This window comes from Cavia porcellus, unplaced genomic scaffold, assembly GCF_034190915.1.
Source record: "Cavia porcellus strain 051 isolate PalLab524CR breed Dunkin Hartley unplaced genomic scaffold, mCavPor4.1 scaffold_9, whole genome shotgun sequence".
Lineage (NCBI taxonomy): Eukaryota > Metazoa > Chordata > Mammalia > Rodentia > Caviidae > Cavia > Cavia porcellus.
Genome location: NW_026947492.1, coordinates 18,417,218 through 18,430,671, shown reverse-complemented (window position 1 = coordinate 18,430,671; position 13,454 = coordinate 18,417,218).

Below are 13,454 nucleotides of genomic sequence, written 5' to 3'. Positions count from 1 at the left end.
TTTTGTTTATACTATAGCATACAGTGAAATATAGTAAGATACAACATGTTAAAACCAGTGGAAACAGATGTACTACAGCTTGATGGGACTTCAAAACAAGACGATATTAAATCAGCACTAGCTTTTACATTGTGCTGCTTTCTTCAAAATAGCTATTTGTGCTATCATAGATACTAAAATCGAACAACCCAGGTTAAAATCATTGTGGTTAATGAATGAAAACATATGGCTTCAAAACAATATGATTGGGAATCATGATTACCACATACTTCTATGTATTCTTATCATTTTGTACACTAGGGAAACTATTTGGTATTTATACATATGAGTTTGATTTATTTCACTTCTGAGTATGGTCTCAAGCTATGTCCATTTATTTATAAATGTCTCAATGTGGTCATTCTTTATAGCTGAGTAGTACTCCATTGTATAAAAATACCACAACTTTTTTATCCATTCTTCAGTCGATGGACACTTAGGTTGTTTCCAAGATCTGGCTATTACAAATTGTGCTGCTATAAACATGGGTGCACATATAACACTGTGGTATGATGCTTCCAGTTGTTTTGAGGATATGCCTAGAAGTGGTATAGCTGGGTCATATGGGGCTTCTAGTCCTAGTTTTCTGAGAAAGCTCCAGACTGACCTCCACAATGGTTGCACTAGTCTACACTCCCACTAGCAGTGCAGGAGAGTTCCTTTTTCTCCACAGCCTCTCCAGCATTGTTGTTGTTGGTTTTCTTGATTTTGGCCATTCTTTCAGGAGTGAGATGAAATCTCAGTATGGTTTTGATTTGTATTTCTCTAATGACCAGTGATGGTGAACATTTTTTCGTATATCTATTTGCCATTTGTATTTCTTCATCTGAGAATTGTTTATTCATCTCAGATGCCCATTTTTGGATTGGGTCGTTGAATTTTGGGGGTCTGATTTTTTAATTCTTTATATGTTTTAAACAGAAGTCCTTTGTCTGAGGGGCAGTTCACTAAGATTTTTCCCAGTTTGTGGGTTTTCTTCTCACCACACTGGAGACCTCTTTTGACGTGCAGAAACTTTTTAATAAGACGTGATCCCAGTTATTGATTCTGGGAAGTATTTCCCATGTGGTTTGAGTCCTGTTCATGAATTCTCTATCTATTCCTATATCTTCAAGGTTTTTACCCAATTTGCCTTCCAATAGATTTAGTGTTTCTGTTTTAATATTTAGATCTTTGATCCATTTAGATTTTATTTTAGTACATAGTGATAGGCATGGGTCTAGTTTTAGTTTTCGACATATGGAGAGCCAGTTTTTCCAGCACCATTTATTAAAGAGACTGTCATACTCCCAGTGAACCTGTTTGGCCCCTTTATCAAAGATAAGGTGGTTGAATGTGTTTGTAGTGAGGGTTGTATCTTCTAATCTCTTCCACTGATTTTCAGCTCTGTTTTGGTTCCAGTACCATGTTGATTTTACTATGGTTGCTTTGTAGTATAATTTCAAGTCAGGGATTGTGATACCTCCTGCCTTGCCTTTGCTGCTTAGACCTGTCCTTGCTATTCTAGGTCTCTTCTCACTCCAGATGAATTTTAGGAGTGATTTCTCGAGTTCTATGAGGTATGTTGATGGTATTTTTATCGGGATTGCATTGAATCTGTATAAAAGTTTTGGGAGAATGGCCACTTTCACAATATTTATTCTTCCTATCCATGAGCAAGGGATGTTTTACCATTTTCTGAGATCATCTTCAATTTCATTTTTCAGTGTAATATAATTTTCCCTGTACAGGTGTTTCACTTCTTTCGTGAGAGTAATTCCTAGATATTTCATTTTTTGGTTGCTAGTGTGAAGGGTGTGGCTTCTCTTATTTCTCTTTCTGTGACTTTGTTGTTAGTGTATAGGAATGTTATTGATTTTTGAGTATTGATTTTATAGCCAGCTACATTACTAAATTTATTTATTATATCTAGCAGTCTTTCAATGGAGTTTTGGGGATCTTCTATATAGAGTATTATGTCATCTGCAAATAATGATAGTTTAACTTCTTTTCCTATCTTTACACCTTTTATTTCTCACTCTTGTCTAATTGCTCTGGCTAGTATTTCTAGTACTATATTAAATAGGAGCGGTGATAAGGGACATCCTTGTCTTGTGCCTGATTTTAAAATAAAGGCCTTCAATTTTTGGCCATTTAGTATGATACTGGCTGTTGGTTTGTCATAGATAGCCTTTCTTATATTGAGGTAAAGACCATCTATTCCAGTTTTCTGCAGGGTTCTTATCATGAATGAATGTTGGATCTTATCAAAAGCTTTTTCTGCATTTATTTTTTTGCTTGTATGTTTTTAATTACTTCAATTTCATTGACTGATGTTTTGGTTTTTATAATTTATGTCTCTTTTTGATTCAGCTTTGGAAATTCACATGTGTCTAGGAATCTGTCCATTTTTTCCTATGTATTCCAACTTGTTAGAATACAGGGTCTCAAGATAGGTTTTGATGATCTTAAGTTTTGAAGAATTTGTTGAAATTTCTCCCTTTTCATTTATAATTAATTGGATTTGAGTCTTTCTTTTTCCTTTTTTGATAAGGTTGGCCAAAGGTTTATTATTAATTTATGTTAATCTTTCAAAGTGCCAACCATCTGGTTTATTGGTTCTTTGTATTTCTTAGTCTCCATTACATTTGTTTCTGTTCTAATTGTTGTAATTTTCTCTCTCATATGTGCATTGGGCTTATTTTTCTTGAAGTTTGAGGTTTATCATGATGTTGTTTATTTGAGCTCAGTCTGTTTTTGGAGGATTTCACTTCTGAATTCAGAGTTCACTGCTATAAGTTTTAGTCCTATGATGGCTTTAATTGCTTCCCATATGTTTTGGTATGTTGAATCAGCATTATCATTCCTCAGTTCCTTTGTATTTACTTATGCATGTTTGATACACTGATGTGTTGTACATTTTTGAGAACTTCCCATGTGCAATTGAGAACAATGTGTATTCTGATGTTGAGGGGTATAGTACGTGGTAGACATCTACTAGGTCAATCTGTTCACAGTTTGGTTCAGTTTTGATATTTCTTTGTTGAATTTTTGTCTAGTTGATCTATTTGTGACACTGTGACAGTGGGGTATTGTGGTCTCCCATCACAACTGTCAATGTGATGTTTTGTCAATGATTATTCAATTTTTCATGTCTGTCAATATTTGTTTTATGTGACTAAGTATATGTGTATGTATCTCTCTGTATATATATATGAAATATATGTTATATATATATATATATATATATATATGTATTTGTTTTGGAGTGTTTGTTTAACAAGCATGTAGTGACCTTCTGTGTCTTTTGGTCTGTGACTTTCTTTGTCTCTTTTGATCAATTTTGACTTTATGTTCACTTTGTCTGCAAATTAAATAGCTACTTCCACTTTTTTTATGGATTCCTGTTGCATGAAATATTGTTTTCCATCCTTTGACTTTCACCTATAAGTCTCTTCTGGAGTTAAATATGTTTCTTGTATGCAGCATATTATTGGATCTTGTGTCTTGGTATATTTGGCCAGGCTGTTTATTTTGACTGGTGAATTGAAACCATTTCCATTGATGTTTATAACTGATAGTTACTTTCCACACTATTTTCATGTTAGTTCTCTGGCTTTTGCTTTGTTTAATTGCTTGCCTGGCTAGTGGCTTCTTTCTATTGGTGCTATAAAATTTTGACCTTCATTATCTTTGTTTGGAATATCTTTCAGAACACTTTGTAGAGCAAGCTTGGTGATTGAGAATTTCTTTATTTGCTTTTTGTTATGGAAGAATCTTATTTTTATATTTTTGAGACATAGTTTTACATTTACATAGTATATTAATCTGGGTTGAAAGTTGTTTTCTTGAAAGTCTTGAAATACTTCACTCTAGCCTTTACTTGATTCAGTGGTTTGTGTTCAGATGGATTTTCTTTTATACGTCATTTTTTCTAACATCTTTTATTATTTTGTTCTTGTGCTGTATTTTTGGAATCTTGATTATTCTGTGCCTCGGTATAGATTTATTTTGATCATGGCAAATGGAAGTTCTATATTATCTGTGTTTCAAACTTGTTTTCTGTTTGGAAAGGTTACTTCCATTACTTCTGCTACCAGACGTTTTATGTCATTTGGGCTTATTTCTGTTTTTTCATTGACTTCAATCGATTTTATGTTGCTCTTCTTTGCATCATCTTGAAGTAGTCAGATTGTTATTTTCATGGTATCTTGTTATATTTAAGATATATATATATATATATATATATATTGATGATCACTAAATACAAGCCATCTTCAAGTTCTAAAATTCTGCCTTCACTTTTATTTGGTTTTGCAAACTTTGAATGGAATTTTTAACTTCCTAGATATCTATTTGAATATGTTGCATGGGTTGTATTTCTTTGCTATGTTGGGCACTCATGGTTTCCATCACTTTCCTACACTCCGTTATTTTGTTTTAACATAATATGTCCTCTAGATTTGCTGAGCAAGTCCTTGACTATGGTGGTCATATCTCTCTCTCTCTCTCTCTCTCTCTCTCTCTCTCTCTTTCTCTCTCTCTCTCCCTCTTGACTCAGATATCTGTTTTTTTTATTCTTCATCTATCATTTTAGAAAATTTGCTGAGCACTTCTGATTTCCCCTATCTTGTTATCCCTGGATTTGTCCTTTGTGGAGTAGAGGTCTAGGGTTGTGTTTTACTTCTGCATCATGGGAATAGGCAAAAATAAACTCTGAAGAGAAGGCTGAATGCCAAAATACAATTTTTCTAAGAGACCTAGCCAAAAGGTGGAGGAAAAATAGATGAATGATATGCTTTGAAAGGAAATGGAGTATTTCAAGATAGAGTTATCTGTCACCTGTTTCAAGTATAAAAGGTCAGAAACACATTCAGTTAATTTAACAGTACCTGATTTGATCTATTCAAGAATATTGTGCTTCCTATGTAGAAGGCAGGTTTTAATTTTCCTCTTATGGAAGAGAAATTGCCAGGTAGAGACAACTCAGTGGTGTGCGCCGACTGTATCGCCAGTGTCAGATCTTTGTACTTCCAAAGCTAAGGTCCATCTAGAGTATCATATTGCCTTGAAGTTAAATTGTGACTAAAGTTCCTGAAAGATATAAAAATATTGGAACATGTCACTAAAGAAGCATATAGTTTTTCTTCCCAATTTTTAGTGAATGAATTAATAATGTTATTAACTATAGTCATACTATGTAATAGAATGTCAATATCCCCCTCCCCTCCATTTTCCTGTAACTTTGTATCCACTGACCAATCTCTGTCCAATATCCCTTCTCCATACTCTCCTTAGAAATGTAGTATATCTATTTTGCAGTTAGGGACTATAGAGAATTCCTATTCAACATACTAACTTTACTACATTGCGCTTTTTTTTGTTTATTGCTTAGTTTCTTCACATACATATAAAATGTTAGTTTGATTTTATTGTTTATTAAATATCTTCAATACATTTAGAATAATTGCCCATTTAGAAATTGTACTCATTAAATTGGACACCTTCCTAATAAATAATACTTGAAAGTTTTTAATTAACACTACCCATATTGTACTTCTTAGAGCAGTCTTGATATCTTTTATGCCCTTTACACTTTTTGGGAATGACAGATTTTTTTACAAGTATTTTAGTTTCTCAAGGGCTCAGCAGTCCTAATTACTGCACTCCATTTTACTAATTAACACCTTTCTTGAATTTCAGTCTCTTAAGAACAAGTTCTTCAATTTAGAAGAGATTTGAGTGCTGGGTAACTCTAAAGTGTTTATAGCAATCGTCACTTACTTTCCCATCCCTCCACTTAATAAGAATGGTGGAGCTTTTTTCTACAATCATTTTGCCTTTAAGGCAAAATCTTCTGGTATCAATATCTTCAGTGTCAGTGTCAACATACTAAAGGCTTCTAAATTAGTTTCAGTAAATTTAATTACGAATACTTTGTATTTTTGTTGATGATAAAATGTGTGCTTAATAAAAACCTCTGATGAATTGTATCTAGTTAGAAATATTTGGAATTACAGGTTGGCAATATAGATTTTTATTGATTTATATTTATGCAAGAGACCTTTACATTCAGTAAGGTTTTTCCTCCAGTTCTGAGGATAGAATCTCATACATCTCACATACTGGGAAAACACTCGCCCCCGGACCCCCAGCTCAGCTAGTTTTTAAAGAGCACTTAAAATTTATCCATCATCTGATGGGTAATGAATATATAGTGTACAACAATGCTATAGAACTTATAGCTGTCCTTGAAGAAGATTTTAATTGAGTTGAGATTTGGGGACTATAATCTAGAAACAGTCAATTTATGTTATAAGCCTATATTAGACTTAGCAAAATGAGTTATGTAGAAAAATAAGTAAAAAAGGAGGATAGGACAATGCCATAGTTCATTGTCATACTTAGTTACCCTGGATTCCTTGGTTAGAGGTAGGCTTAGAGTTTGGGTTAGGTTTATACTTTGTTCTCTAAACTCTCTCCAGTTTTGCCTCTGTGATGTTTTACAAATTCAGGTAACATTTGCAAAATGAATACTGATGGACGCATAATTTATCTATTCCAATGTCTGTCATTTCCAACAAGAGCAATGACTTCATTAATTTAATAGACATGTTTACCATGAAATGAGATATATAGTTAGGGTTTAGTTTTAGATTTGTTATTCTAAAGTTCATTCCCTCAGTTGATAAATTTACTTCTGTTAGGAGAACAGTTCCTTTGTCAGTTTTCTTACCTTATTACCTATTGCTTGACATTTTTTAATCTGTCCTTGCCATTGACTGTACTGGTGATTATCCTGCCTTATACACTCCACCTTGGAGTGATTTCCCCATTTTTATGGAATCATTGCTGTTCACATGATTCTTCAATTATTATCTTGTACCTTTCAGCCACACTCTAATCTTCAATATTCAAATGTCTGACCTCCATAATGTGGAGGTCTTCCTAACATTTCAAGATTTTAAAAAACATTCTAACTCTGACCTTTTCTTTCCTATTTAATCTTATTTTGGTTTCCTTGGACTTGAAAATGGAATCAAATTTGATTTGGGACTCTTCTGTTGTTCTCTCTCAATGCACAGAGGTGCTTTGCATGTCATCATTTCATTACATGTGACACATGGTTGGTCTCCTTTTGTTTCTACTGCTTATGTAAAAATTTTGAGTGCTTCCCATTTCACCTTGTTCCATACTATTCTCAAATTTTCATTGAAGGATGTAGTTATCATTAATGTACTTGTAAGTAATAAATAAATTTTTAAGTAACATACTTAAAATGTAACTGTGATTTATGTAGCAATATAAAACTGTCTTTTATAGAGTAATATTAAACATTTAGTGTCCTTTTTGTGTCAGAAGATGCATTGTTTAAGCATTCCTTGGGTTGACTGTACTTTGCAACTCAATGATTGAAGCCTGAAAAGCAACACAAATGCATGAAATATATAGGCAAAAATATTTTATTGTATGTAACTAATCATGTGTTCCATTGTATGATGTATCATATATAGTTTAAATTAGAAATAAATGGAAAGAGTAAGTTATTTTTCATAGCCTCATATTTTGGAATTGGAAAAATATTGAATAAAATGGAAAAGAGTAGTTGGTTTTTGCTTACTGATTATACTGGAGCAAGTGATTAAGGAACACGACTTTAAAGAAGCCCTACCTCAGATGCATTTGGAAATCAAGTTGTCATGGTAACTATCTCTGTAGTAACAGACAAAATCCTCTTAAAGCTTCCAGAGAAACTCCAACGTCTTCTTTGCACTTTATCTCCAATAGATTCTGCCTTATGGGCTTTATTTAAATTTTGCAGTAATGAACTACTTTTCTTTCCTTTTTTGTGCTGTGTGATTATGAACAGGGACCAAGATTTAGTATAGTGATCCTGGGATGTGGACAGTTCTAGCTGTAAACTGCTGATGAGGCATCATTGTTGCTAAGACCATGCTTGGGAGGAATATATATGGGCATGTATTCAAAAGCATACACAGGCCTAAGTGCAGCAGTGAGCTGGACTTGCCAGGAAGAAAATGGACGTCTGATTTTGTGGTAAGATTTTATAAACTTGTCCAAAAATTCCTGCCATTAAACTATGACCAAAAGTATTCCTAACCCACTGGTATACTTAAGCTCAAATTTTCCCAGACTTGTATTTCACATCTATGAAATCAGTTATCCTTAAATATATGAAATCTTTTGGTGAGGGATGTAGAACACTGGTGTCATACCGCATTTTATTAGTCCCTATATTAATGAAATCTCCCTAAATGCATCCCACTTAGAGAACCTGGATATTGCTTTTGGGAGAAAAAATCGGATATGTTTGTACCACACATTAAGTACCTTGAGTTTAAGAGGCTCAGCAAGATTTTGAGTGGAAAGTTCAAAGTTGGCCAAAATTCTGGAATCTTGTTTGATGCATGCTCATCACTTTTTAAGTGGAGACTAAAAGATCTAATGGATAAATTTACGGGAGTAACAAATGGGACAAAGTTACTTGTTCATTGCCTTTGCATCCTTGCTCTCCCAATAAGAGCATTCGGTCATTGGTACACAGTAAATGCTCAATACAAGGCAGCAAGACTCGTCCATCACCTATCCAGCGTTTTGTTCTTGATTAAACAAAAAAAAATGCAATCTAAAGGAAAGAACAATTATTAAAAGCCAAAAATGTCATTAGAAAGGATGCAAATGAACATTTCTTCTTCTTTGGGGGAGCCAGCTCCAGATACCATTCTGTGGGAGCCTCTAACTAGCTCACCGAGATCCTGTTTCAGAATAGAACTCTTCAGTTTCTAGTTATCCGTGGTGCTAGGAAAGGATTCTATCACTTCCTCAGAAACTGGATAGGAGCCTCAGGGCAAAGGCACAGTCAGAGACCTGCAGCTCAACAAGAAAGCAAAGATAAGCTAGAGGATTTGATCCTAAAAGCAGGAAACAAAACCAGAGGAGAGTCTGGCTGCTAAGTTGTCACATGCCTATCACTATGTACTAAACTAAAGTCTAAAAGGATCAAAGATCTGAATATTAAAACAGAAACACTAAATCTGTGGGAAGACAAAATTGGTAGAAATCTTGAAGACATAGGGGTAGGTAGAGAATTCATGAACAAGAATCAAACCACATGGGAAATACTTCCCAGAATCAATAACTGGGATCATGTCCTATTAAAGAGTCTCTGCATGTTGAAAGAAATTTCCAGCATAGTCAAAAGAAAACCCACAAATTAGGAAAAAATCTTAGTCAACTGTCCCTCAGAGGACTTCTGTCTAGAACATATAAAGAATTTTTAAAAAAATTATATCTCTGAAATTCAAAGACCCAATCCAAAAATAGGCATCTGAGGTGAATACACAGTTCTCAGATGAAGAAATACAAATGGCAAATAAATACATGAAAAAACGTTCAGCATCATTGGTCAAAGAGAAACACAAATTAAAACAACACTGAGATTCAATCTCACTCCAGAAAGAATGGGCAGGATCAAGAAAACTACTAACAACAAATGCTGGAGAGGCTGTGGGGGAAAAAGGAACTCTCCTGCACTGTTGATGGCAGTGTAGACTGGTGCAACCACTGTGGAGGTCAGTCTGGAGGTTCCTCAAAAAGCTGAGATTGGAAGTCCCGTTAGATCCAGATATTCTACTTCTACGCATATTCCCAGAAGAACTGAGAACATCATTCCACAGTGATATATGTTCACCTATGTTTATAGCAGCACAATTTGTAATAGCCAGATATGGAAACAACCTAAATGACCATCAACTATGGAATGGATAAAAAAGATGTGTAATTTCTATACAATGGAGTACTACTTAGCTATAAGGAATGATCATATTGAGATATTTATAAATAAATGGATGCAACTCGAGACCATACGTGTAAGTGAAATAAATCAAACTCATATGTGTAAATACTCTATTGTCTCCCTAGTGTAAGACGTGGTAAGAGCACGTAAGATACAAAATACTCTATAAATAAAGTGAGAGGATAAGAATCTGCTTAAAGGGGAAAATAATATCTCAAGTAAAATGAAAAAGAAAAAGGAAGTTTAGAGAAAAAGCATCTAAAATTATATATAAACACACTTAAGATAGCTAAGATGATTGTGCTACAAATGGTATAAGTTTTTGAAACAAAAGTTAAGATTCACAGGATTGTAACTATTGTGCATATTATTGTATGGTTATCTGAGAAACTGTTGAAGATAGTTATGTCAAATAACAACCCTAGTCACGTCCCTACTACCTTGTTATGAAGGCCTGTATTGTCAGTTTTTGTGCTCTTTACTATTATTATTTATTTGGTTTTTTTGTTTTATATTTTTCTAGGAATTTGTTTTGTTTTTCCCCCTAATACAGAAAAGAACAGTATACATGTAGAGACTCATATATGCATAGAACTTCTCATAAACAGTTTATGAGAATCAATTATATAATTCATGATGAAATGATCAGCTACTTTGAAGAAAAAGAGACGAAAAGGTACCCAGTTCTAATTCCATAACATCATGCTGTGAAATCCAGCAATACTATTATTCTTTGTTCAGAGCGATTTTTGTCTGCTTTGTATTGTTTAATTTTAATATACATGAAGGTATGGAAGCTATTTTGAAGAGAACCAGAGACATTATGGCAGCCATTGTTCCTTACCGTATTGTCTGGTTTTGAAGGCCTCTAATATCTTCATCATTCTGCTCTAATCAGTTTAAAACTATTTACTTGTGTATGAATTCATTGTGTGTGAAGATATGGACAACTATTTGGAAGAAAACAAGAGAAATTATGGCCAATGTGCAATCCACTAATCTATAGCTTGAGAAATACGGCTCTCAGGGAAGAGTGGAGGAAAAGTTGTTCACATCATGGGGTCTGGGCATAAGAAAAGGGAGGAAGATAGAGATTGAGAGACAGACAATTGTGTGTGCATGTGTATGTATACAGACACACACACACACACACACACACACACACACACACACAGACTCGCTTCTTCTGAGCAGATCCCACCTCCTGACAGAAGGTCATCCACATTGCCTCTCACAATTTCATCACCTTTAAAAGCCCAACCTGTGAGTACATGAGAACTTTGGTGAATGTTTTAATTTCAATGTTTAATTTCAAGTGTAACACCCTTGAAGAGGAATTTTAGAAATTATAGATGGAGATCGAATAATTCTTTAAACATCGTGCTTTTATTGTGATTATTATGTTTTCAGTGAGGAATCTAAGCTCCAGTGCTTTTTATCCCATATAGAGAAATTCTAGAAATTCTGGGTGGATTTATATCCTTGATACTTACTCCTAATTCTTTTATCTTTTTGAAAATAGTTTCTATAAACATAGGGTATTCAATGCGAAATGGAGTTTAAGAATCATTGTGTTCAGCCCCTCAAACTCCAGAGACTAAATCTTTGCACGTTGCCCCAGAACATAAAGCTACCTGTTACACGCACTGGTGTTGCAGTCTTGTCTTCAAATTCCAATCCACTCTGTTTTCTGTTGTGCTGTATTTTCTTTTCTTTTTGTTTTCTTGGAAGATTTCATTTCACATGTTAGCTGACCTAACACATTTAAGTTACGAATAAACTCACAGCAATTTCATGTGATTTTTTACAGGATAAGTTTAATATATCACACTTTGCAAGAATGTAGGTGGTGAAATATTTTGTTGAATTGGTCTTGGCAAAATGCCACAATGGGTGTTTGATGAATTTGGTTGTCTATACGTGGGAAATACCTTAAGATTCATATAGAGGTAAGCATGGTGCCCACTGACCTAGGTGGTGCAGCAGGGACACAGTTCAGTAGGTCACAACTTACAGGGCAGAGAAGTGAAGTTTTGAGGAATGTGAAGATACTGGGTGATTTCTTGTGGTAAAAATAAAAGAAAAATGAAAGAAGAAAAAAGGACCCTGAGTGAAGGAGTTATATATTATTTTAAGGCTAATAGAGTCTTATTCCAGGGGTTAAACGGATGTTAGAAGTCTGCCCGGGAAGTGGCGGGTTCTTGGTGATTTGGAGCTGCACCGTCCGATAAAATAGTCAGTAGCCCTGGATGGCTGTTAAGGAGCTGAAATGTGTCAATCCACATTGAAGCATCCTGTAAGCGTATAATGTGCATTAAAATTCATGCGTGGTTTCTGAAGAATTAATATGAAAAATTAATTTTAATGTAAAATATCCCATTGGTGACATTTAGATACATTAAACAAATCATTGAAATCAATTATTTGTTTAGTTTTTAATGTATTTACCAGGACATTTAAAATAACATATGTGGCTCTATTAGATGATATAGGTCTAGAGAAAGTAACATAGAGATCAATAACGTAGGGATAGATAACTTGGGATGTGTTTCAGGGCAGCATCAAGCAGCTTTTTATTAGGAAAAACAAATGCTACAGCGTTTTCAGGTATTGGAGGTAACTGGGACATGGTAACAGTAGGAAAAGCAAGTGACCTCTGGGTGGACTAGTAAGTTCACAGAATTATATAAACGAAGGCAAAGCTTTGCAGAAAGAATCAGATAACCAGTTTTTAGCTTCATGAGTGTACAATTTCTCTGAGAAACAATGCTAAGTAAGGTGTGAGTGAGAAGCACTGCATTTCGATATATGAACTTTTCTCCAGGAAAGTTTTTTTCTGTTGAGAAATAAGGACAGTTTCAGGTAAACCTTTTACTTTGTCCTTTGATTCTGTTTGATGTTGGTGAAATGAACATATAGGGAGAGAACATATAGTAACATTCCTACTGTTAAATTGTTACAGTTACCTCCATATCCAAACATAAGTTTGATAAAATACTGACTTAGGAGTAGGGTGGATGTGGTGAGTTTGCAGTACAGTGTAGGTAGGGAAATAAAACAAAAATCTTTATTGAAGGATTTCATAGTATAATTGCCAGCGAAGAACACAAATGCTAAGTGCACTGATTTTTTCATATGCATATGCTGTGTAATTTCATGTGTATATTTAATATAAGGACATTTATATATGTGCATGTATACATTTATGTAATCATATATATATGTATCATCACTGCTATGACTTGCTGTATATTCTATATATTTAATAACATTATATATAACTTTTCAAACGTGTATGTGTATGTATTTATGTAACTATATTCTTCTGATATCCTGTCTCTACCCAATGCTTGCCTTTATCTCTATTTGGTTGATGATCAGAAGGGGCAAAGAACCTGAGGTCTGTATGATTATAATTCAATAAACTTTTATGTATGTATGTTTATTTATCCATTTTAATTTTTGAGTTTTAATAAGATAATAGATATGCAATAAACTGTACATGTTTAAAAGGTAAATTGGATAAAATTTCATATATATGTTTTAAATTATGAAACTATATATCTTTTGAAATCTCTCCCTTTTTTCTTCTTTCTACCCTGACCTGTGATCTGCTTTC